Source organism: Stegostoma tigrinum, chromosome 6 (assembly GCF_030684315.1).
Source record: "Stegostoma tigrinum isolate sSteTig4 chromosome 6, sSteTig4.hap1, whole genome shotgun sequence".
Taxonomy (NCBI): domain Eukaryota; kingdom Metazoa; phylum Chordata; class Chondrichthyes; order Orectolobiformes; family Stegostomatidae; genus Stegostoma; species Stegostoma tigrinum.
The window spans coordinates 44942050-44965782 of NC_081359.1; the positions used below are offsets into that span (position 1 = coordinate 44942050).

The 23733-nt window shown below is 41.6% G+C and overlaps 1 protein-coding gene across 4 annotated transcripts in view; it reads left to right on the top strand.

The window, feature by feature from the left end:
* The window catches only part of abcc4 (ATP-binding cassette, sub-family C (CFTR/MRP), member 4), a 492919-nt gene that overhangs the window by 275862 nt on the left and 193324 nt on the right, over positions 1-23733 (top strand). The window lies entirely within an intron of this gene.

Consider the following 23733-nt stretch of genomic DNA (forward strand, 5'->3'; position numbering starts at 1 on the left):
TCGTGTATTCAAGTTTGTATGACCATAAACTAAGGTGTTTCTTGGTGTTTACAAATGTAAGTGTGATTTAAACCAAATTATGGGGAATAAGTAGAGAAAATATTGTAACAAATAAAACAAAGAACTGCAGACGCTGGAGGTATGAAACAAAGCATTTTGATAAGTATTCACTGGACTCAGTGTTAACTCTGCTTTCCCTCCATAGTTCTGAATTTCTCCAGAAATTTCTGTTTGTCTTAGAGAAAATATTGTCATTAGTTGGCAAGTTAAGGCCTATGAGAACTTCCAGGGAAAGCGTTCTATACAAAAGTGTGGTGAAGTTTGGAATTGTCTACTACAAGTGACAATTGAAGCTGGATCAATGTTTTTTTTAAAGTGGAGTATGATAGATTTTTGCTGACCAATGATGTTAAGGGTAATGAGGCAAAGGTGGACATATGCAGAGATAGTAGGAAGTGCTGATGCTGGAGTCTGAGATAACAGTGTAGAGTTGGATGAACACAGCAGGCTAGGCAGCATCAGAGGAGCTGGAAAGCTGACGATCTGGATCTGGAATCTGCTATGCAGTTAGGTTTCAGATCTGCCTTGAACGTTATGACCTTTAAAAAGTACTTGGATGATCATTTCAAATGTCATAACATGCAAGGCATGATTTGTGTAGATTTCGAGCAGTTTTTGTCAGTACTGACTCAATTAGCCTGTTCTGTACTGAATGATTCTGTATCATTGCATGACGAATGAAGTTTGTGGTACTGATTAGCCTGCTTCTGCTCGATGTTCCCTCTAATGTCTGTTCACTGCAAGACCAGTTTTTCTTATTTAGTCCACCCTCTTTAAAATTGACTTGCAACCATGTATGCATGTCTGCATCTTGCGGGCTGTCACTTTATTCAATCATTGCTTGTGAGCAGTCACTTGCTTCATGTTACACGATGACACACCCTTGCAGGTTAGAGGATGCATTGTTTCTGGTCTTGTGTAATTATACGTGTGCATACTGTCATTCATTTGAATTACTTCAAGTAACCTCCTGGTCAGTGACAACTCTCGGTACCTAATGTGTTTGTAGATTTAAATCGATGGAAAGTGTTCCTAAAAATGATTCAAGGAAATGGTGGAAACAAAAACTTGATTAACTACCTTTCTGTCCCCTGATTTAGTGATCTTTAAAGTATTCATCTCTGTAGATAAGCTATAGCATGTAGCTACTGCCTGCCACTATATCCCGAAGTTAACTTTCCTGAATCTAGACCGGGCCTGTAAAACTACATTCAGGTGGAGTGAATCTTTCTCATTTTGGATGTTGCAATATATCAAAAAAAAATAAGGTGGAAACATCTGACTCATTCACTTTGAACATAGTCCTTGATCTCCCTGGTGTTGATAGCTCTGACTGTGAGCCATGATTTCGTTCATTCAAGATAAAATGCAAAAATAGTTGTAAAGGAGACTTACAACTTTTAACAGTACTTGTAACTATTGGACTTTGCCTTATTCATTATATAAGTAAAATATGTTTTAATTTTCTTTAGTTTAGAGATTTAGTTAAGGGTTTTGTTTCTCTCACATGAAATAATCAAATTTGAAAAAGGTAAAATGGAAAATAAAGGTAAATCAAGTAATTATATAACATCAAACTTGGATTGTAATAGCCTAAAACTGAGTCCTTGATGAACTTGGAAAGAAAGACCAGATAATTTTGATTTCATCCTGAAGAGATTCACAGCAGGAAGGTAATCTGCCTGTGCTAAGCTAGTTAGATGAACCAAAATTACATTTTGTATGGTTGCCCAAGTTAGGATAGAAAAGTTAGCTAGAGTACATGGTCCCTGCTGGAAGTGCAAACATCTTGCAAAACAGGACCAGAATAACCTGAAAAGATCCCTTTGCTCTTGAACAGCTGGCTCAATTATATTAGAGGCAACCTTCGAATGACCATTCAGGGGATGTGCAAGCAGAGTCCAACTTCTCCTCAATGCAGAGGAAAAGGAATAAAATAGCAGAAAAAACAAATTAAGGAGAGATTGAGTCATAAGTTGCATATTTTTGAGAGTATAGGAGATAGAGGGCAGCATGGTGCCTCTGTGATTTGCACTGCTGTCTCACAGTGCCAGGGACCCGGGTTCAATTCCGCCCTTGGGCAACTGTCTGTGTCAAGTTTGAACATTCTCCCTGCACCTGCGTGGGTTTCCTCTGGGTGCTCCAGTTTCCTCCCACATTCCAAAGATGTGTAGAGTAGGTGGATTGGCCTTGCTAAGTTGCCTGTACTGCTCAGGAATGTGTAGTTTAGATGGGTTACAGGGGGATGGGTCTGGGTGGGATGCTCCAAGGGTCAGTGTTGACCTGTTGGGCCGAAGGGCCTGTTTTCACACCATAGGGATTCTCTGATGAAAAGATCACTTAGAATATTAGTCTTGATTGCAAAATATTTGCATGTTTTGGCAAGAATGTGTCTGTGATGTACAGTGAAAGTGTTGGGCGTAAGAAGAGAAACTAAAATTCTTAGAGATAGTGCAGCAATGGAAATGATATGGGAATGCTATGAAAGAAGAAAGATGTCAAAAATTGCAAATCTGATTAATGAAGGACTACAACAGCATACAGCACAACAGTCATGAGACTTTTTAAAGTACTTTTTTGACTGTCAAGTGCTTTGGGATATTGATTGAGCAAGAAAAGCATCATATAGATACAAGTTTTTCTTTCAGGGTGACAATATCAAAGGTTCGAGTATTTAGGCACAAATGAGAAACATAAAGGGTGAATGGTGGGTGAATGCTAGGTTGGAGCTAGAGAGGTCTGATTCCTCCAAGCCTGTCAGGAGTTTGGACAGAAGTTTTAAAAAGTAAACTTTACCTTAACTGTCTTGTCTAGTTGGCATCTCTACTGTGGTTTTGCCTTGCCAGCTTCTAATAAGTCAGCAAAGGTGACTTGGTGCCAAGCGCAAATGAGCAACCGCAGGCCAAGAAGTCAACTTGGACTACTCTTAACCCCTCACACTGTTCTTGCTGAGCAAGGGCAGTCAGAGAGTCAAAGTTTTTGAAAGAAACTAAACAACCATTTTTCTCTCAGACTTTGATGCTGGAGATGAAGTTGTAGTACTCTGGATATTCCTTCACAGTCACAGTTATAATACAGTAGAATAGTAGTGGGAAAGGAATAAAAATAAGGCAACGTATATGCTAATAACGTTGCCGTCCTGAACTAGATTTTACTTATATGACTTCCTCTACCAGTGAACCTCTTCCTTGTGTGTTGTGTTTAATTGCTGGATGATGAGCAGAGCCTGACTTTTCAGTTAATATTGCTACTGACAACTGTTTCCTGAGATTGGTCAGTGAAGGATGATACTGCTGACTGACATTGGTGATACAACAGAATCATTTTAATGGTCAGAACAAGCTCTATTGAAACTTACCTCTATTTCAACCCAATGCCTTAATTTGCAGGACTCATGCACCCTTTAAATAGTCAGCAGGCTGTGATCTAACTGCAAAACTACTGTGCACGTTGGCCGCAGTGGTATGAGTCCTGTACTGCATGAACGGACCTGACTCAGAGAAATGGGGTCAGGTTAATTGGCAAACTGACCCATGACAAAAACATCATGTAGCCAGATATCCAGACCAAATTGTTCATCTACTGTGCTGCTGTACACTTGAGAAAACGGTCTGAAGGGAGTTAATAATGGTGGTATGAGATTATCAGAAAAGTTGATATGGTTTGATGATTCAAGGAAGTAACAGTAAGAAATGAACTTCGAGGATGCCCGAGGTAAAGAAAAATGCGTCTGAGAATGTGTTGTCAATTACTGTACAATTCAACTGATTTAAGAGAAAAAAAGCACAATAATAAACTTGCATTTAAGCTTAACATACTTAAAGTTCAAAGAACTAGATTAGCTGTTTGAAAACCAATACTGGTAGATGTTGCTTAATGTCCTGTAAGAAATAAACAAGTTTTCATTGAACCTTAGTTATTTCTTAAATCATAGTAATTAGTATTTACTTTAATCTGGTACAGGGATATAGTTTGGAACAGGGTTAAATGAACGAGGAGGTTTATCTCTTTGTAAATTAGAAGCAAGCACATTTGAAATGGGTTTCTAAATTGCCTGTTTTTCCTTTTAGTCCCTCCAGAATTGAAACAAAAACTGCAACAGTCAACTGAAATTTAGACAGATGTCAATCTTTTATCAACTTCTGTTTTTATTTTATTGCAAATAACAAATGCTTAGGAATGTATTTACAGGACTATGTAACACTTAAAAATTTTAGATGATTACGTGAGGAATAAGAGAATGATCAAAGAAAGAGTAGGGCCGATCAGGGATAGCAGAGGGAACTTGTGTGTGGAGCCTGAGGAGGTAGGGGAAGCCCTAAATGAGTTTTTTGCTTCTGTCTTTACGAAAGAAACGAACTTTGTAGTGAATGAAACCTTTGAAGAGCAGGTGTGCATGCTGGAATGGATAGAGATAGAGGAAGCTGATGTGCTGAAAATTTTGTCAAACATTAAGATTGACAAGTCGCCAGGCCCGGACCAGATTTGTCCTCGGCTGCTTTGGGAAGCGAGAAATGCAATTGCTTCGCCACTTGCGAAGATCTTTGCATCCTCGCTCTCCACTGGAGTCGTACCTGAGGACTGAAGAGAGGCAAATGTAATTCCTCTCTTCAAGAAAGGAAATAGGGAAATCCCCGGCAATTATAGACCAGTAAGTCTCACGTCTGTCGTCTGCAAGGTGTTAGAAAGGATTCTGAGGGATAAGATTTATGACCATCTGGAAGAGCATGGCTTGATCAAATACAGTCAACACGGCTTTGTGAGGGGTAGGTCATGCCTCACAAACCTTATCGAGTTTTTTGAGGATGCGACTGGAAAAGTTGATGAGGGTCGAGCTGTGGATGTGGTGTATATGGACTTCAGTAAGGCATTTGATAAGGTTCCCCATGGTAGGCTCATTCAGAAGGTCAGGAGGAATCGGATACAGGGGAACTTAGCTGCTTGGATACAGAATTAGCTGGCCAACAGAAGACAGCGAGTGGTAGTAGAAGGAAAATATTCTGCCTGGAAGTCAGTGGTGAGTGGGGTTCCACAGGGCTCTGTCCTTGGGCCTCTACTGTTTGTAATTTTTATTAATGACTTGGATGAGGGGATTGAAGGATGGGTCAGCAAGTTTGCAGACGACACAAAGGTCGGAGGTGTCGTTGACAGTGTAGAGGGCTGTTGTAGGCTGCAGCGGGACATTGACAGGATGCAGAGATGGGCTGAGAGGTGACAGATGGAGTTCAACCTGGATAAATGCGAGGTGATGCATTTTGGAAGGTCGAATTTGAAAGCTGAGTACAGGATTAAGGATAGGATTCTTGGCAGCGTGGAGGAACAGAGGGATCTTGGTGTGCAGATACATAGATCCCTTAAAATGGCCACCCAAGTGGACAGGGTTGTTAAGAAAGCATATGGTGTTTTGGCTTTCATTAAGAGGGGGATTGAGTTTAAGAGTCGTGAGATCTTGTTGCAGCTCTATAAAACTTTGGTTAGACCGCACTTGGAATACTGCGTCCAGTTCTGGGCGCCCTATTATAGGAAAGATGTGGATGCTTTGGAGAGGGTTCAGAGGAGGTTTACCAGGATGCTGCCTGGACTGGAGGGCTTATCTTATGAAGAGAGGTTGACTGAGCTCGGTCTCTTTTCATTGGAGAAAAGGAGGAGGAGAGGGGACCTAATTGAGGTATACAAGATAATGAGAGGCATAGATAGAGTTGATAGCCAGAGACTATTTCCCAGGGCAGAAATGGCTAGCACGAGGGGTCATAGTTTTAAGCTGGTTGGTGGAAAGTATAGAGGGGATGTCAGAGGCAGGTTCTTTACGCAGAGAGTTGTGAGAGCATGGAATGCGTTGCCAGCAGCAGTTGTGGAAGCAAGGTCATTGGGGTCATTTAAGAGACTGCTGGACATGCATATGGTCACAGAAATTTGAGGGTGCATACATGAGGATCAATGGTCGGCACAACATCGTGGGCTGAAGGGCCTGTTCTGTGCTGTACTGTTCTATGTTCTATGTTCTAAATAAGCTGAATGATTTATGCAGTGTATTCTGTCAAGATAGTAAGCCGAGAAAATAAATTACCAATGTATGATTCTAGATGCCCATGTTACTTTTTGTCGACATAACCCTAATGGAATATTTGATCCAGGCCAACACATTTACACATTTCCCTTCTATAGACTTATAAAAAAGCGGCTTTAGCCCTGTCCCCAGGCAAGAGTGAAGAGCCAGAACTTTTACTAACTCCACAAGCTGAACCAGTTTGGATTTCTATCCTGGCGTGGTAGGGTTCCTTGGAAGATTGGCTGAATAATCTCAGTATGCATGTGGACTGCCAGCTGTGGCACTAGTTGGCCACATGGCTCCCTGCACTAGCACTGTCCCATATTTCATTAAAAAAGAACTCACACTCGCCATCCATACTAACCCATGCCACTTACGCCCTCCATGACCCTGTATTCCCTTCTAGCCATCATGCTGGTCAATACTTCCTAAGGCAACTTAGTGTCAACTCATGCCAAGCTATACCACCCTCTACCATTGCCCAGCATTGCTGGCTCTGGATAGTGAGACTACCAAAATGGAAGTTGAATAGTGGCAGCTACTCATTAAATGACCAGCTGCTTCCACAACCGATCAGAGCAAGGCCCTGCTTACCACGCAGCAGTTACACACAACGTATAAAATAAGACGTTTGCTGGTGGTGGAAGCAGATTTGGTAGAATCATGTTCAGGTTAGCAATGATGCTGGGAGATGTGTTGCCCAGTTTTGATCCCATTCCAAGCACAATGTCAACCCATTCCCAAGATCACCTCTGTGAAAATCAGAAATGACATATTCAGAGGAACGTTTAATTTTGGGGGGCTTTCACTAATCACAGTAAAAATATGGGCCATTGCTTTTCACAAACATAGAATCTTCATAGCTCATGGTGCCTATATATTATAACATATGACTTGACATAGAACAACATAGAACTGTACAGCACAGGAACAGGCCTTTCGTCCCACGATGTTGTGCTGAACGTGACACCAAATGAAACAACTCCCTTCTGCCATCTCTTGGTCTATAACCCTCCATTCCTTGCATATTTGTGTGCTAAACTAAGAGTCCCTTAAATGCCCATATCATATTTGTTCCACCACCACCCCTGGCAGTAGGTTCCAGACTGTTACCACTTTATGTAAAAAAAAAACTTGCCCATCATGCCTCCTTTGAACTTCCTTCCCTCACCTTAAATGCATGCCCCCAGTATTAGATTTTTCAAGTCTGGGAGAAACAACCCGAGTTTTTCTAGCCTCTTTATATTTATTTATAGAACATAGAACATAGAACAGTACAGCACAGAACAGGCCCTTCAGCCCACGATGTTGTGCCGACCATTGATCCTCATGTATGCACCCTCAAATTTCTGTGACCATATGCACGTCCAGCAGTCTCTTAAATGACCCCAATGACCTTGCATCCACAATTGCTAGTGGCAACGCATTCCATGCTCTCACAACTCTCTCTGTAAAGAACCCGCCTCTGACATCCCCTCTATACTTTCCTCCAACCAGCTTAAAACTATGACCCCTTGTGTTAGCCATTTCTGCCCTAGGAAATAGTCTCTGGCTATCAACTCTATCTATGCCTCTCATTATCTTGTATACCTCAATTAGGTCCCCTCTCCTCTTCCTTTTCTCCAATGAGAAAAGTCCGAGCTCAGTCAACCTCTCTTCATAAGATAAGCCCTCCAGTCCAGGCAGATTCCTGGTAAACCTCCTCTGAACCCTCTCCAAAGCATCCACATCTTTCCTATAATAAGGCGACCACGACTGGACGCAGTATTCCAAGTGCGGTCTAACCAAAGTTTTATAGAGCTGCAACAAGATCTCACGACTCTTAAAGTCAATCCCCCTGCTCATGGCCACCCAAGGGGACAGGGTTGTTAAGAAAGCATATGGTGTTTTATATACTTATATACCCTCTATTCCAGGCAGAATCCTGGTAAACCTCTGCTGCACTCTCTCCAAAGCCTCCACATCCGTCCTATAATTTGGTGAACCGAATTAAATACAACACTCTAAGTGTGACCTAATCGAATTCTTATAAAGCTGCAACATCACATCCTGACTCTTGTATGCAATTCCCCGACCAGTAAAGGCAAGTAAGCCATACACCTTCTTTACCACCCTATCTACTTGCATGGCCTCTTTCAGGGAGCTGGCGACTTGAACTCCAAGATCCTTCTGTTCATCAGTGATGTTCAGGGTCCTGCCATTAACTGTATGCTTTTCTGTAACATTTGATCTCCCCAAGTGCAGCACCTCACACTTACTGGATTAAATTTTATCTGCCATTTTTCCATCCATATCTGCAACTGATCTATATCCGGCTGTATGCTTTGATAATCATCTACACTATTCACAACTCTACTGATCTTTGCATCATCTGCAAACTTACTAACCCACCCATCTACATTTTCATCTAAGTCATTTATCTGATCACAAACAGCAGAGGTGCCAGTACGGATCCCTCCGGAACACCACTAGTCACGGACCCCCAGTTTGGAAAAAACCCTTCCACCAGTACCCTCGGTGTTGAATGGGCAAGCCAATTCTGAATGCACGCAACCAAGTCACCATGGATCCCATGCATCCTAACCTTCTGGATGAACATACCTTGAGGGTCCTTGTCGAAAGCCTTATTAAAATCCATGTAAACAACATCCACTGCTTAGCCTTCTGTCACCTTTTCGAAAAATTCAATCAAGTAAGGCATAAACTACACTGCACAAAACCATGCTGCCTGTCCCTAAATAGACCATGCTTTTCCGAATGTGCATGAATCCTATCCCTAAGAATTCCCTCCAATAGTTTCCCAACCACCGATGTGAGACTCACCAGTTAAGTGTCCTATTTCCCTTTGTGAACAGAGGAACAACATTAGGTACTTGTCAGTCCTCCCAGAACTCTCCTTGCAAACTACTGGATAAAAAGGTCTTAGTGAATGCCCCATCAACCTTCTCTCTTGCCTCTCTCAGAACATAGGGTAGATACCATCTGACCCTGGGAACTTATCCACCGTAATGCTCTTCAAGAGCTCTAGCGTCACTTCTTTCCTGATCTGAACATTTTCCTAGCATATTATCATGCTCCACATAAATCTCACTATCCTTCACATCCTTTTCCTGAGTGAATACTGATGTAAAGGATTTAATTAGGATCTCACCCACGTTCTCTGCCTCCAAGCACAAGTTCCCTCCTTTACCCTTGAGTGATCCTACCTTCTCCCTAGTTATCCTCTTGTTTTTAATGTATGTATAGAATGCTTTGGGATTCTGTTTAACTCTACTTGTCAAGGTCATTTCATAACCCCTTCTTGATCTCCTAATTCCCTAATTGAGTATTTCTCTTTTATTCTATTCCTCATGGACCCCGTCTGAATTTAGCTTCCTAAACCTTACATGTGCCTCTTTTTACCTTTTGACTAAATTCACAACCTCCCTCGTTATCCAAGGATCCCGTAACTTGCCATCCTAGTCCTTCCTCCCAAGTAGACCATGCTGTCTTGAACTCTTCCTCAGCAGGTCTTTAAAGAGTTCCTACATGTCAAATGTCAACTTGCCTGATAACAGACCACCCAATTAACACTCCCTAGCTCCTACATAATACTGATGTAATTTGCCCTCCCCTAATTTAGTACCTTCCTGCAAGGTCTTGACTTATCCTTGTTCATAGCGATCTTTAAAAAAAAGGAGTTGTGATCACGGTTACCAAAATGCTCTCCTGCTGAAAGATTAGGAGCCTGGCCAGACTCATTAGCCAATACAAGGTCCAGAATGGTCTGTCCGCTGTTAGATTTCCACATATTGTTTCAAAAAACCCTCTTGGATGCACTTTACAAATTCCGGCCCATCTAAGCCTCTTGCTCTAAGGGAGGCCTAGTCAAAATCTGGGAAATTAAAGTCACCCACTATGACAACTCTGTTTTTATTGCATCTTTCCATACTCTGCCTACATATTTGTTTCTCAATTACTCAGTGGCTGGTGGGGGGTCTATAGCATAATCCTATCAGAGTGTTTGCACCCATCTGTGATGGGTGATACTGTTGATAATTTCTAAAATGATTCATACATACAGCTGTCAGACATGCTGCAACAAATAATCACATTTTACGATTTAATTATTTAAATTCCTGCAGTGTCCTCCTAATGTTCATTGCTAAATGCATCAAGTCTTTGCCTCAGAGAGTTGAGAGCCTTTGGAATTCTTTGCCACAGAGTGCTGTGGGGTCAGAGTCCTTGTGTACATCTAAGGCTGAAATAGATTAATTTATCAGTAGCAAAGCATGTTGGCACTGTGGTTAGCACTGCTGCCTCATATAGCCACCTGGGTTCGATTCCACCCTCAGACGACTGTCCGTGTGGAGGTTGCACATTCTCCCCGTGTCTGTTTGGGTTTTCTCTGGGTGCTCCAGTTTCTTCCCACACTCTAAAGAGGTAGATTGGCCATGCTAAATAACCTCATAGTGTCCAGGGATATGTAGACTACATGTGCATGGGAATTGCACGGTTACACGGATAGGGCAGATGGATGGGCCTGGGCGGGGGTGCTCTTCGGAGTATCAGTGTGGACTTGTTAGGCCAAATGACCTCTTTCCACACTGTAATACACTTTAACATAGTGTAATAAAGTAGGGGAATCAAAACTTGTGTAGAAAATGTAGGAATGTGGACATGAGGAATGTCTGGTCAGCCATGATTCCTTTGAATGGCAGAACATGCTCAAAGGATTAAATAATTTACTGATGCTTTCCCTTCTTGGGGAATCTAGAACGAAGGCGTAGGATTAAGAAAGTGCTTTTCATTTAAGTTTGAGATAAGACAGAAATCTGTCAGAGAATCAAGTTTTTGAAACTAGCTTCGACAGGGAGCACCAGAGGCCGGGTCGTTGAATTCATTCACAGTTGAGTTAGGCAGGTTTTTGATCTACATGGGAGTGTAAAGATAAGGGTTGGAGGAGCATAAAATGGAGGTAAGGCCAACACAAGGTCAGGAATGATGTTATTAAATTTTGGAGCAGGGTCAATAGTCATTGAGTCATACAAACTTAAAAATAGGCCCTTTGGCCCATCATGTTTATCCTGACCAACACACAGCAAGCCTCACTAATCCCATATATCTACCTGCTATGCCCTGACCTTTTAAGTGCTCATCGAGATGCTTTTTAAATGTTGGTAAAATACCTTTCTCTACCACCCTCTCAGGCACCACATTCATATTTCTGTCACTCGCTAGGTGAAGACAAAAATCCTTATCTCTCATCTAAACCACACACTTCTCACCTTAAACTTTAGTCTTAGCCAATTCTGCTATTGGAAAAGATTCTCACAATCTATACTATTTGTGCCTTTCATTATTTTGTATATCTCAATCGGATCCTGCTGCCCCCTCCAACCCCCACCCCTCTGTAGCCTGGGATACATCATATCAGGCCCTGGGGATTTATACACCTTTTTGCCTGATAAAACATTTAGTACCTCCCTGTTAATCATAAACTGTTCTGGAACCTCACCACCTGATCTGAGATCTCTACCTATTCTAGTCAGAATTCCTGATTGTGTTATTTCTGCCTTTTGTTCTGGACAGCTGTGGTTTACTAGTTATTGGAGTACAAGAAAAGAAACTGGGTGAAAGGATAGTACTACCTGAATAAGGCTGTGTGCCATTATTCAATTTGAATTTTGCCTTTGCACGGTGGCTCAGTGGTAGCACTGCTGCCTCACCACGCTAGGGACCCATGTTCAATTCCATCCTTGGGTGACTGTGTGTGGAGTTTGTACATCCTCCCTGTGTCTGAATAGGTTTCAGCTGTGTGCTCTGGTTTCCTCCCACAGTCCAAAACTTTGCAGATTAGGTGGATTGGCCATGTTAAATTGCCCGAATGTGCCCAGGGATGTGCCAGTTAGGTGGATTAGCAATTGTAAATGTGGGATTATGGATAGAGGGAGAGAAGTTGGTTCTGGGTGGGATGTTCCTCAGAGCATCAGGCTAATGGCCCAAATGGCCTTCACGCTGTGGGGTTTCTATAATTCCTAAAAGTACAGATTTTATTCCATTCAAAAAAGAATTCATAGTTGAAGGTCACATGGTTCTGCCCAGAGCCTCCTTGGTGATCAATTTGCCTTTGTAGTTGATTTTTTGCATTTCAATAATAGAGTAAACTATCTTCTTTATATTTGGATTATTTAAGTTGTTTGTTGGATACTTTCAGATGTTTTAAAGTTTATTCATCAGTGTGACTCACCTAATGATGCAAGTTTTGCCAACAAATGCAGGGTATTAGAGTGCAATAGCTATTTAGAAGAGGTGTGGTTGGACTTGTTTGGTTGTTGACTTTTAAAACATCATACTTTTGCAGTTGTAGGCAGACTTTATCTATTATCAGGGTGTGACACTATAGAGCAGCTTTAAGGGAGGTGTACTTGAACTGCAAATAATGTCACAGACTTCATGTGTTATTATAATGCAATTACAGTTACTATTATCTGGTTGCTGTTGTGTTGCTATCAGTAACCGTGATAAAAACAAACTGCTCTTAGGCAATACATTTAAAAACTTATGCTGACCACTGTGGAATACAATATTGAAATTCCACTTACCAGCACAGATTTTTGAATATGTTTTCATACTGTGGTCATAATAGTTATGGGTTACAGTGACAAAGATACTTTCGATTGTGATTCAAAACATCAACAATTAAAAATTAACTATTCATTTAAAGTGTGTATCATAGATAAGAGATATTGTGTACAGAAGAGTTAGTGATTCAGATTTAAAGATGAAAATTTCTTTGTTATTTGACAAAGACAGCTCTCCATATTTAAAATATGATCTAATTTAATGAACAACATTTTGGCTTGTAAAGTTTATTCAAAATTACATTTTGGAAGAATGTTCATGTAACAGGATAATTTGTGAATGGGCTTCTAAGCAATTTTTTCCAAGTTTTTCATTCATTTAGATAGGCAAATTTTAGTCTTCATTCCGAGTTGTTCATCTCAGATTGTCAGCAAGTCAAGATGATTCAGGAGATAACTCTTTACTCTTGGGTTCCCGGTTTATGAGAGTGTTCATTAAAGATGTTCAGGTTCTGACCTAGCCAGCTTTATTGTGAAGATAAGGGTGAGCCATTCCTGTGCAGTTTTCATGAAGTTGGACCAACTTTTTAAAGGCTGATGTCTTAGTGTATCTCAGATCTTATATACCATGATTGGCATGAGGGAACATTTTGAAAAGATCCTTCTCATGCCAGCCCACCTGTTGCATAAGAGAGTCTGGAAGTGTTAATACTGAGGAGTGCCACCAAGGAGCACCACCAACTATAAATTCTGATGTCAGCCATGATAATGATGTTTGGATGTGAACAGGACAACCTAGAATCTTGAAGGAGTGGGAAGGTCGGCTCAATGGTTAGCATGACTGCCTCACAGCACGAGGGACCTGGGTTCAATTCCACCCTTAGGTGACTGTGCAGAATCCACACAGACCATCTCCCTGTGCTACGTGGGTTTTCTCCCACAGCCCAAAGATGTGTGGGTTAGGTAGATTAACTATGCTAAATTGCCCAAAATGTTCAGGCATGTGCAGGCTAGGTGGATTAGCCATGGGAAGTGAAGGGTTACAGGTAGAGGGGTGGCTCTGGGTTGGATGCTTTTTGAAGGGCCAGCATAGACTCAATGGGCCAAAAGTCCCCACACTGTAGGGATTCTATGACATCATTTGGTCCTCCTCTTAAAACAAAGTCTACCACGTCAATGTAATCTGTAGTTAGTTACTGACATTTAGTAAACCATGGCTGGGAATTCTGTAAATGCCACTTTTTTATTAATTCGTTCATAGGATGAAGGTGTCATGATGCTAACAAGGCCAGCATATATTGCTCATTCCCAGACTTTTCCGGGAATTCCCATAATTGCCCGGACTGGGATGTTAAGAGTCAACCGCATTCCTTTGGGTCTGTACACCAGGACAGGATGGCAGTTTCCTTCCTTAAAGGGCACTAGTGAACCAGGTAGGTGCTCCTGAGACGCTGCTGGGCCTGCTGTGTTCATCCAGCCTCACATTTTATTATCTTGGATTCTCCAGCATCTGCAGTTCCCATTATCACAGGCTCCTTTCACAATCAGCAATGGATTCATGGTCATCATTTAATCTTAATTCCAGATTTTTATTGATTTCAAATTCAACCAACTGCCATGGCAAGATTCAAACCCAGCTCCCCACAGCACTACCTGAGTCTCTGGATTAGCAGTCTGTTGATAATATCTCTAGGCCATTGCTGCTAGGTGACACAAAAAGCTCGTGTACAGAATGAAGAACCTGATGTCATTTGCAAGTGACTGAAAACAGTATCCAGTCTCTGCTGGTGAACATGATGTTTCCATAAATATGTATAATTGAAGGGAAAGGAATCCCCAGCACTCAGTGTCCTGAATCAGGTCACGAGGGATTGTTAGGTTTTTGAAGGCTGGCTGCAGCAGTGAAGCTTGAGAGGCAGCACAGCCCCACTTGCCATCCAAGGTGTGAGGGGTAGTGCTTTGGATTCAGCTTCCTAGCTCTGGAAAGAGTTTACTTTATCTAGTATCACCGCAGCTGGAGAGAGCAAAGGAGCAGTAACCAAGCTCTGGAAAGAGTTTACTTTATCTAGTATCACAGCAGCTGGAGAAAGCAAAGGAGCAGTAACCAAGGACAGACATTCCACAGACACCACTGGATGGCAAAAGCTCCACTTCATCAGCCTTGACTTCCCTGGCCCCCTCATCCCCAACTTGGTAACATCAGTGACGCATGAACAGGTGCATCTTCATATCATTTCAGTGGCTAACAAATGTCATGGGCCACGTCTGAGTATTTTGGGAGTCATCTTTTTGGCGTCATGGATAATCACGCCTATAAATTGTCTTGTTATGTATAAGAGACTCCTCTAGATGGACCAGAAAGTTACTTTCCTCCGCCACACTGGACTCAGCAGGTGCTGTAGTTTCTGATACTCGAAGGATGGTGACAGCAACTTTCTTCTCAAGCAGCGTCTGCTTGTACGACATTAAGAGCTGGCATACTCATATGATACCTAACACCCCACACCCCATTTCCCCATAGCCCTTCATGCTCCCGATGCAGAATATTACTCAACTGTCCATTTACCCACACAAACCCTATAGTAATAATTCAGTGCATTCAAATAAACCTAATTGCCATTACATTAAAGAAAAAAAACTCTTTGCTATGATAAAAATAGTACCACAGATGCTATAAATCTGAAATAAAAACAGCAAGCGAGGTAGAATCTATGAGTGAGAAAAGACTTAACACTGCGAGACCAATATGAGTCTTTGGATGCAGCCCGAAATGCTGAATTTCACCAGCACTTTCTGTTTTAATTCCTCTTCACTACAGCTGAGTAAAGGTATCATTCATTCAGATCTTTTAATATTTACAAGTAATTTGCAAAGCAGAAGCATAATGAAACTAAGAGAAACTGAAAGATTTCAGAGCTGCATTTCCACAATTAGCCATAGGAGGTGGAGGAGGCTGACAGCAATTATTACACTACCTTATACTGAGAAACAAAGTCTGTGTCAGAGATAATAGGAACTGCAGATACTGGAGAACCTGAGATAACAAGGTATAGAGCCGGATGAACGCAGCAGGCCACGCAGCTTCTTAGGAGCAGAAAAGCTGACATTTCGGGCCTAGACCACCTCCAGAAATGGGGGAGGGGGAGAGGCTGTGTGCTTGTTTACACCAGGATGATTCCTCACCCATTTCACCTTGTGAAAAATTTGCAGACTGCATTTCGGGTCTTCAGTTCATAGCCAAGATTGAGTAGAAATCTTTGCTTACTCTTATGAATACAAAAGAACTGATGAGGGTGGGAGTTCGATGGGGAGAAGTATGTAATAAAATGTTACATCATTTCTGGAGTCAGTAAGGAGCGCACAATATTACAATGGATGGTTAATAAAATATGTAAATAAGCTTGATTGCATAATTGGATGTAATATGAGAAGACAGAACTACCAGAGGATGAAGCTGTTTAGCTAAGTGTTATAAGTCTTGACCTGTGCAGAGTTTTATTGGGTAAATGGAAGGTAATGCTTATTGACATCAATAAAGACTCTTAGAACATAGGGCCTGTACTATGCTGTATTGTTCTTTGGCCCACGATGTTTGCTGAACTTTTACCCTAAGCCTAAGGTCTATCTAACCTCCACCCCTAACTTATACTACCATCCATATGCCTATCTTAATAGCCACTTAAATGCCTCTAACAAGGCCAACTCCATTATCCTCTCTGGCAATGCATCCAGTGCCCCTACCACTCTCTGAGTAAAGAACCTACCTCTTTACATCTCCCCTTTATCTCTCTTCACTCACTTTAAAAATATCCCCCCTCATAATAGCTACCTCCACCCTAGGAAAAAGTCTCTGGCTATCCATTCTATCTATACCTCTGATCATTTTATACACCTCTATCAAGTCACCTCTCATCCTTCGTCGTTCTAAAGAAAAAAACCCTCGCTCTTTCCTCATAAGATCTTCCCTCCATTCCAGGCAACATTCTGGCAAATCTCCTCTGCACCTTTTCCAACGTTTCCACGTCGTTCCTGTAATGAGACAGCCAGAAGTGGACACAATACTCCAGATGTAGCCGAACCAGGGTTTTGTACAGCTGGAGCATAACTTCATGGTTCTTAAACTCAATCCCTCTATTAATGAAAGCTAACATACCATCCAACTTCTTAACAACTCTATACACCTGGGTGGCAGCTTTCAGGGAACTGTGGACATGAACCCTGAGATCCCTCTGCTCCTCCACACTGCCAAGAATCTTTCTGTTAACCCTCTATTCTGCTATCAGATTTTCCTTCCAAAATCACCTCAAACTTTTCAGGAAAGTCCATCTGCCACTTCTCAACCCAGCTCTGCATCCTATCAATGTCTTTCTTTCTTTAACCTAGAATAGCCCTCCACAACTTGACCCACCTTTTATACCATCTGCGAACTTGTTAATTGACCCTTCCACTCCTACATCCAAATTATTTACAAAAATCACAAATAGAAGAGGACCCAGAACAGATCCTTGTGGTACACCACTCATAACTGAGCGACATGTTGAATATTTTCCTCCACTACCACCATTTGTCTTCTAACAGTAAGCCAATTCTGAATCCAATCTGCTACATTTCCCTCTATCCCATGCCTCCTAACTTTCTGCATGAGCTTACGATGTAGTAGAGTCCATTAGTGAACAGGCAGTTCTGGATATGTTTTGTGTAATGAGGCAGACTTAATTAGGGAGCTTAAGGTGAAGGAATCACAAGGGGGCAGTGACCATAACATCATAGAATTCATCATGCAGTTTAAGGGTAGAAGCTGAAATTGGAAATAATGGTGTACTACAAATGGTAGTACAACTACAAAAACATGATGGAGAAGCTGGCCAGGGTTGATTCAAAGGGGAACCCAGAGAAAGAACAGTGGGAGTAGCAATGACAGGATTAGATTAGATTCCCTACAGTGTGGAAACAGGCCCTTCGGCCCAACAAGTCCACACCGCCCCTTGAAGAATCCCACCCAGACCGATCCCCCTGTAACCCATTCACCCCTGAACACTATGGGCAATTTAGCATGGCCAATCCACCTAGCCTGCTAATCTTTGGACTGTGGGAGGAAACCGGAGCACCCGGAGGAAACTCCACACAGGCAGCCGCCTGAGGCTAGAATTGAACCCGGGTCCCTGACGCTGTGAGGCTGCAGTGCTAACCAATGAGCCACCGTGCTGCCCCTGGGGGTAATTCAGGAGACACAGCAGAACTTCATTCCAAAGAAGAAGAAATGTATTAAGGGGATGATGAAACAGCTAAAGCTGACAAGGGAAGTCAGGGGCAGGACAAAAATAACAGGAAAAACAAACATTGTGGTGAAGAAAGGAAACCTTACTTTTAAAGAAAAGGGAATACGAGGAATAAATGAAATAAGAGAGCAAACTAGCTAGTGATGTAAAAGAAGATTTTAAGAGTTTTTTAGAAACGTATTTAAAAGTTAAGAGAGAGGGAAGATTGCAGACTAATCTGCTGGAAAGTGACGTTGGAGGTTGGATAGTGTAGGGGGAGGGGCTTAGATTAGTTCACATTCGAGGGCCGAAGGGCCTGTTCTGCACTGTATTGTTCTATGTTCTAATAGGGAACATAAAGAAATAACAGAGGAACTGAATAGATACTTTGTATAAGTTTTCATCGTGTAAGACGCTAGTAGCATACCAGAACTTCTAAGAGAGTCTGGAGCGGAGGTGAGTGTTGTGCCATCGCGAAGGGGATGTGCTAGGAAAGCTGAAAGGCCTGAGGGTGGGTAAATAACCTGGACCAGATTGTCCACACCCCAGAGTTCTGAAGGAGATAGCTATAGAGGCATCTTTCAGGAATCACTGGATTCAGGGAGGATCTCATGGCTAGTGTAACGCTCCTGTTGGAGAAGGGAGGTGGTAGAAGACAGAAAACGATAGGCTGGTTAGCCTGATCTCAGACCTTGCTAAGATTTTGGAGTCCATGATTAAGGATGAGATTGCAGAGTACTCAGAACCGCATGGTAAAATAGGGCTGAGCCAACACAGCTTTTGCCAAGGGGAAATCATGCCTTACAAATCTGTTAAATTTGGGAAAGTGAGGTTATGCACTTTAGTAGGAAGAATAGAGGCATAGACTATTTTCTACATGGGGAAAGGCTTCAGATATCTGAAGTATAAAGGGTTTTGGGATCCTAGTTTGGGATTATTTTAAGGTTGATATGTAGTTTCAGTTGGTAGTTAGAAAGGCAAATGCAATGTTAGCATTCATTTCAAGAGGGCTGTAATACAAAAGTGAAGATGTGCTGCTGAGGTTGTATATGACTCTGGTTAGACCGCATTTGGAATATTGCGAGCAGTTTTGGGCCCCGTATGTAAGGAAGGATGTGCTGGCCTTCGAGAAGTCCAAAGGAGGTTAACAAGAATGATCCCAGGACTGAAGGACTTGTCATATGTGGAGTGGTTGAGGACTCTGGGTCTGTTCTCAATGGCGTTTAGAAGCTTGAGGGGATTTCTGATTGAAACTTACTAAGCCCTGGATAGAGTGGACTTAAGAGAAGATGCTTCTACTAGTAATAGACAGTGGGACCTGAGGGCACAGTCTCAGAGTCAAGGGATGACCCTTTAGAACTGAGATGAGTTTTTTCAGCTGGAGGATGGTTAGTCTGTGGAACTCATTGCCGCAGAGAGCTGTGGAGGCCAAGTCAGAAAGAAATAAGTTGATAGGTTCTTGATTGGTAAGGACTTCAAAGGTTGTGGGGAAAAGGCAGTAGAATGCGGTTGGACAGGCCCAATTGGCTGAACAGCTTAATTCGGCTCCAGTGTCTTATTGTTAATATTATTTAAGGCAGTCGATGCAATTTTGGTAAGAATGAGCAGTAAATGAATCCAGAAATTTGTAAAGGCAATTTCTAAATTATTGTGTGTATTATTCTGCTTCTTTTGGTATAGAAACAGAAATGAAAACATAGTTTCACAAGCACATAATTGGGATAATATCCTAATCAAATAAAATATAATCAGATTTATACAGGTGTGGTAGAATCATTGTTCACCAACTGTGAACAAAGTGCAGGTGAACAACTGTAAATCAAATGGGACAGGGCTATTATACTTCATAACATTTACCTTTTACACATTTAATCATATTGAGAGTGGTTACCACGAAAAAGTATTAATTGTTGTAGACCACAGATGTTTTCATTGCACAACAAATGTATATGTATGCATTCATTGTAGTTAGGAAAACATTGTAGGAATAAGCGCAAAGCCATGAATCATTATTTAAATTCGATAAAGCATAGTGTTTATCAACCAAATAGTGTCAAATGTGTACAAGGCACTTCAGTTTGCAGCTTTTATGACACGATGAGTAATGGTTTTTAAATTGATGTATGATTATGTTTAATAGAGTTTCATGAATACACGCTCTGATTAGCTTTATTAATGTACAAAGCCTTTTCAGGATCTGATATTAAGCAAATACAATTCCTCAGAGTTTGTATGATTTTGACTATTAAGCACTTTAACTTGGAGATTACTGGGTAAATAAAAAATGATATTGATTGTAACATTTGTGGAAAGTATTGCAACAACTTTAAATGAGGATTAACAATGTTCTGCAGTGGTTGTAAAGAGTACATTTAACACATTGATAATTCTTTTACCCAATTTCCTCTCACTTCTAAAATCTCACTTGCATGAGGATGTCTATAAGTCCCCATTTTGCCCTTACATAAATTGTAATTTTGAAGATTTTACTTTAGATAATTCTCTAGCGAGCATCAATTTTGTCCTGACCCCAATACCACATTTTCCAAGATTTATTTATTTTCATAGAATCATTTCAGCATAGACAAAAACAATTCAACTCATCGTATCCATGCGAGCTTTCTTAAGAAGCAATTCAGGAACTGCCACACTTTGCTCCCTTGTCACACTTGTCTTGTTTTTCAGATGTTTAGAATATTTAAAAGTATAGAAGAATGTATGGCACAAAAGAAGGCCATTCTGCCCATTATATTTGTGCTAGGTAAAATATGAGCCACCCAGCATAATCTAATATTCCAGCATTTGGTTTCACAGGATCCCTACAGTGTGGAAACAAGCCATTTGGCCCAACAAGTCCACACTGCCCCTCTGAAGAGATCCCATCCCCCCAGCCCCCAACCCCTGCATTTCCCCATTTCTAACCCACCTAACCTCAACATCCCTGAATACTACGGGCAATTTAGCGTGGCTAATCCACCTAGCCTGCACATTTTTGCACCATAGGAGGAAACGCAGGCAGTCATGGAGAGAATGTGCAAACTGCACCCGGACAGTTGCCCGAGGATGGAATCAAACCAGAGTTCCTGGCATTGAGGCAGTCGTGCTAACCGCTGAGCCACCGTGCTGGTTTGTAAGTGATAGGATTTCAGGTGCTTATCCTGAATTCTGTTAAACGAGTTGAGAGCTTCTGCCTGAATTTCTGTTTTCATTAGAGAGTTCCAGACCCTTGTCATTCTGTAAGCGAAAAAACTGTTTCTCCAACTCCATTCTAATATTTTACCAATCACGTTAAATCTACATCCTCTAGTTGCTGACCTATTCACTAATATACTCTATCCAGATCCCCCTCAATGCTCAACCAAATCTCATCTCAGTTCCCCCTATTTGAAAGGAAATAGCTCCAGCCAATCCAAACTTCTCTCAAAGCTGCGCTTCCCTGGTCCTAACAGCATCTGCTGTCACATGCAATTGCTTCTTTTTTGCAATGAGGTAACCAGAACTGCATCCAGTGTTCCAGTCATGGCCTAACTAGTGTTTCTTTAGCTCTACCACAACTTTGCTACTTTTATATTCTATGCACCCCAGCTAATTTATTCTATTTGCCTTAACCATCCTTATCAACTTGTGCTGCCACCTTCAGGATCTGGGGAGATGCATTCCAAAGTGTCACACTTACTTTATCCCTATGAATATCTATTCCATTCATTTTGTATTTCTTTGCATTGTTAAACTACCCCATGCTTTCCTGATTTGAAGTGGCCATTTGCTACTTTTCTGCCCACCTGACTGGCCCATTGGCATCTTGCTGCTGTCTGCAACTTCCATCCTCAGTGCTTATCACATGGCTAATTTTTCTGTTGTCTGCAAGCTTCTTGATTATGCCCTTTTATTTTGTTTTGGTCCCTGTACTGTTACCATGAACCTCCTCTCTTATAGTAACCTCGTGTTTGTTTTTCCATTCCCAATTCTTCATCTGTATTTTTGTAATTTTTATGAAGGCACTATTTAGGTTTTTCAGTTCTCTGTGCACATGTTCTCCTCCATCACAACTAATTTATCATCTCAAGGTGGTTGGTTTCATCCACGGTGACATTGCTTCTGGTGCTAGATCCAAAGTTCCGTAAAGGTGACAAGGGAGTCCCGATTCCTGGGTTTTCTGGAAAGTCTTTTAAGGCTGTCAAACCTTCATCTTTTACTCTAGACTAAACAAGCTCCATTGCAGAAGTATTAAGTCCTATTCTTTGTAATTTTCATGGAGTTGGGCCATGTTTGTTATGTTATTTCCTGGGATCCAGGTGTTTAAGCAGGCTAAATGATGTCTGGGCTCTCATCCAAGAAATGATATGAGACTTACTAGGAAGCCAAAACATCTGTTGGGGTGCTAAAACTGCTAGAGAAAGATATACTATCTCGATTAACATCTTCGGCCCACTGGCCTTTACTGTCAATTTCACAATGCTTATTTACACAAGATCAAGAACTGCGTGCTTCAAATTAACCTTCTGGGTCATTAACACTTTTACTGATCTGTAGTAGAAGGATTTACTGACATAATGGAAAGAAAGCTCACCAAGCATGTTTTTTTTATTCATTCGCAGGATGAGGGCATCATTGGCTAGGCAGCATTTATTGCCCATCTCCATTTGCCCAGAGGGCAGCTAAGAGTTAACCACATTGCAGTGGGTCTGGGGTCATTTGTAGGCCAAACTAGGTAAGGATGGTAAGGCTAGTAACCAGGTAAGGTTTCCTGCCCTAAAGGACATTAGTGAACCAGTTAGGTTTTTCCAACAGTTGACAATGGGTTCACGGTCATCATTTGATTCTCAATTCCAGGTATTTTGTTGAACTCAAATTCCACCATCTGTCACGGTAGAGTTCCAACCTGGGTCCTCAGAACATTATCTAGGTCTCTGGATTAATCGTCCAGTGATAATACCACTAGACCATCGCCTTCCAGTTGATCCTGATAGTTGAGGGTTATTGTTGCATAGAAGAATAACCTGGTAGAGGTCCTTTCTCTTCAGTTTAGCCTATGACGCATTTTCTAATATACATTTATTACTACGTTAACATTGATGCTGGAGGAGAGCACAGCTCAATTTGAGACGGCCTTGATTCCATTCTGGTGGTGACACAGGTTGAACAGTGTCTCACTTGTCCTGTAGAGAAGCTAGACTCCAGCCTTGCATGACCCCAGTCTGCACTTATCATGGGTCTGTGGTGAATCAGTTGATGTGCATCATGTCTTGTCTGTCATCTTGCAGCAGGATGAGACAGCCCAGCAGTGTGGAAATGCCCTATATCCTCTTTGAGTTAGATGGCTATGTAAAGTGGTTGCTGCTGCTCTTCATCTTTCTTGTATTTGTCTAGCCTGATGTGAGGTTGAAATAAACCTTGCAACCCTATTTGCCTAACTATGAAAATCTTGTCTACTGCGTCTCATGATGGACGGATCTTGATTGTGACTCCAAGGGGAGATCTTCAGACTCTGCGAGGAGGCAATTGAAAAGGACTCTTGCAATGATCCTTCCTGTAGCAGACAGCAGGGTCCCCTCTAGCTACCGATTTGGTCTTGTCTCCTTTTTTGAAGATAGTAAACAAAGTATTGCGAGGTTCCCTGTTCTCCTTCAATCCTTCAAAGGGAATTGAGGTGATGTATTTGCATCAAAAACATTCTTCACTGCATTTCAGTAGGATTCCATGTGCATCAGCAGCTGTGTTTGTCATCAACAGTTGATTTATTTCAACCATACATCAAGCTGGGATTGCATTGAGATTGGTAGCAAACTTTGGATTGACGTCG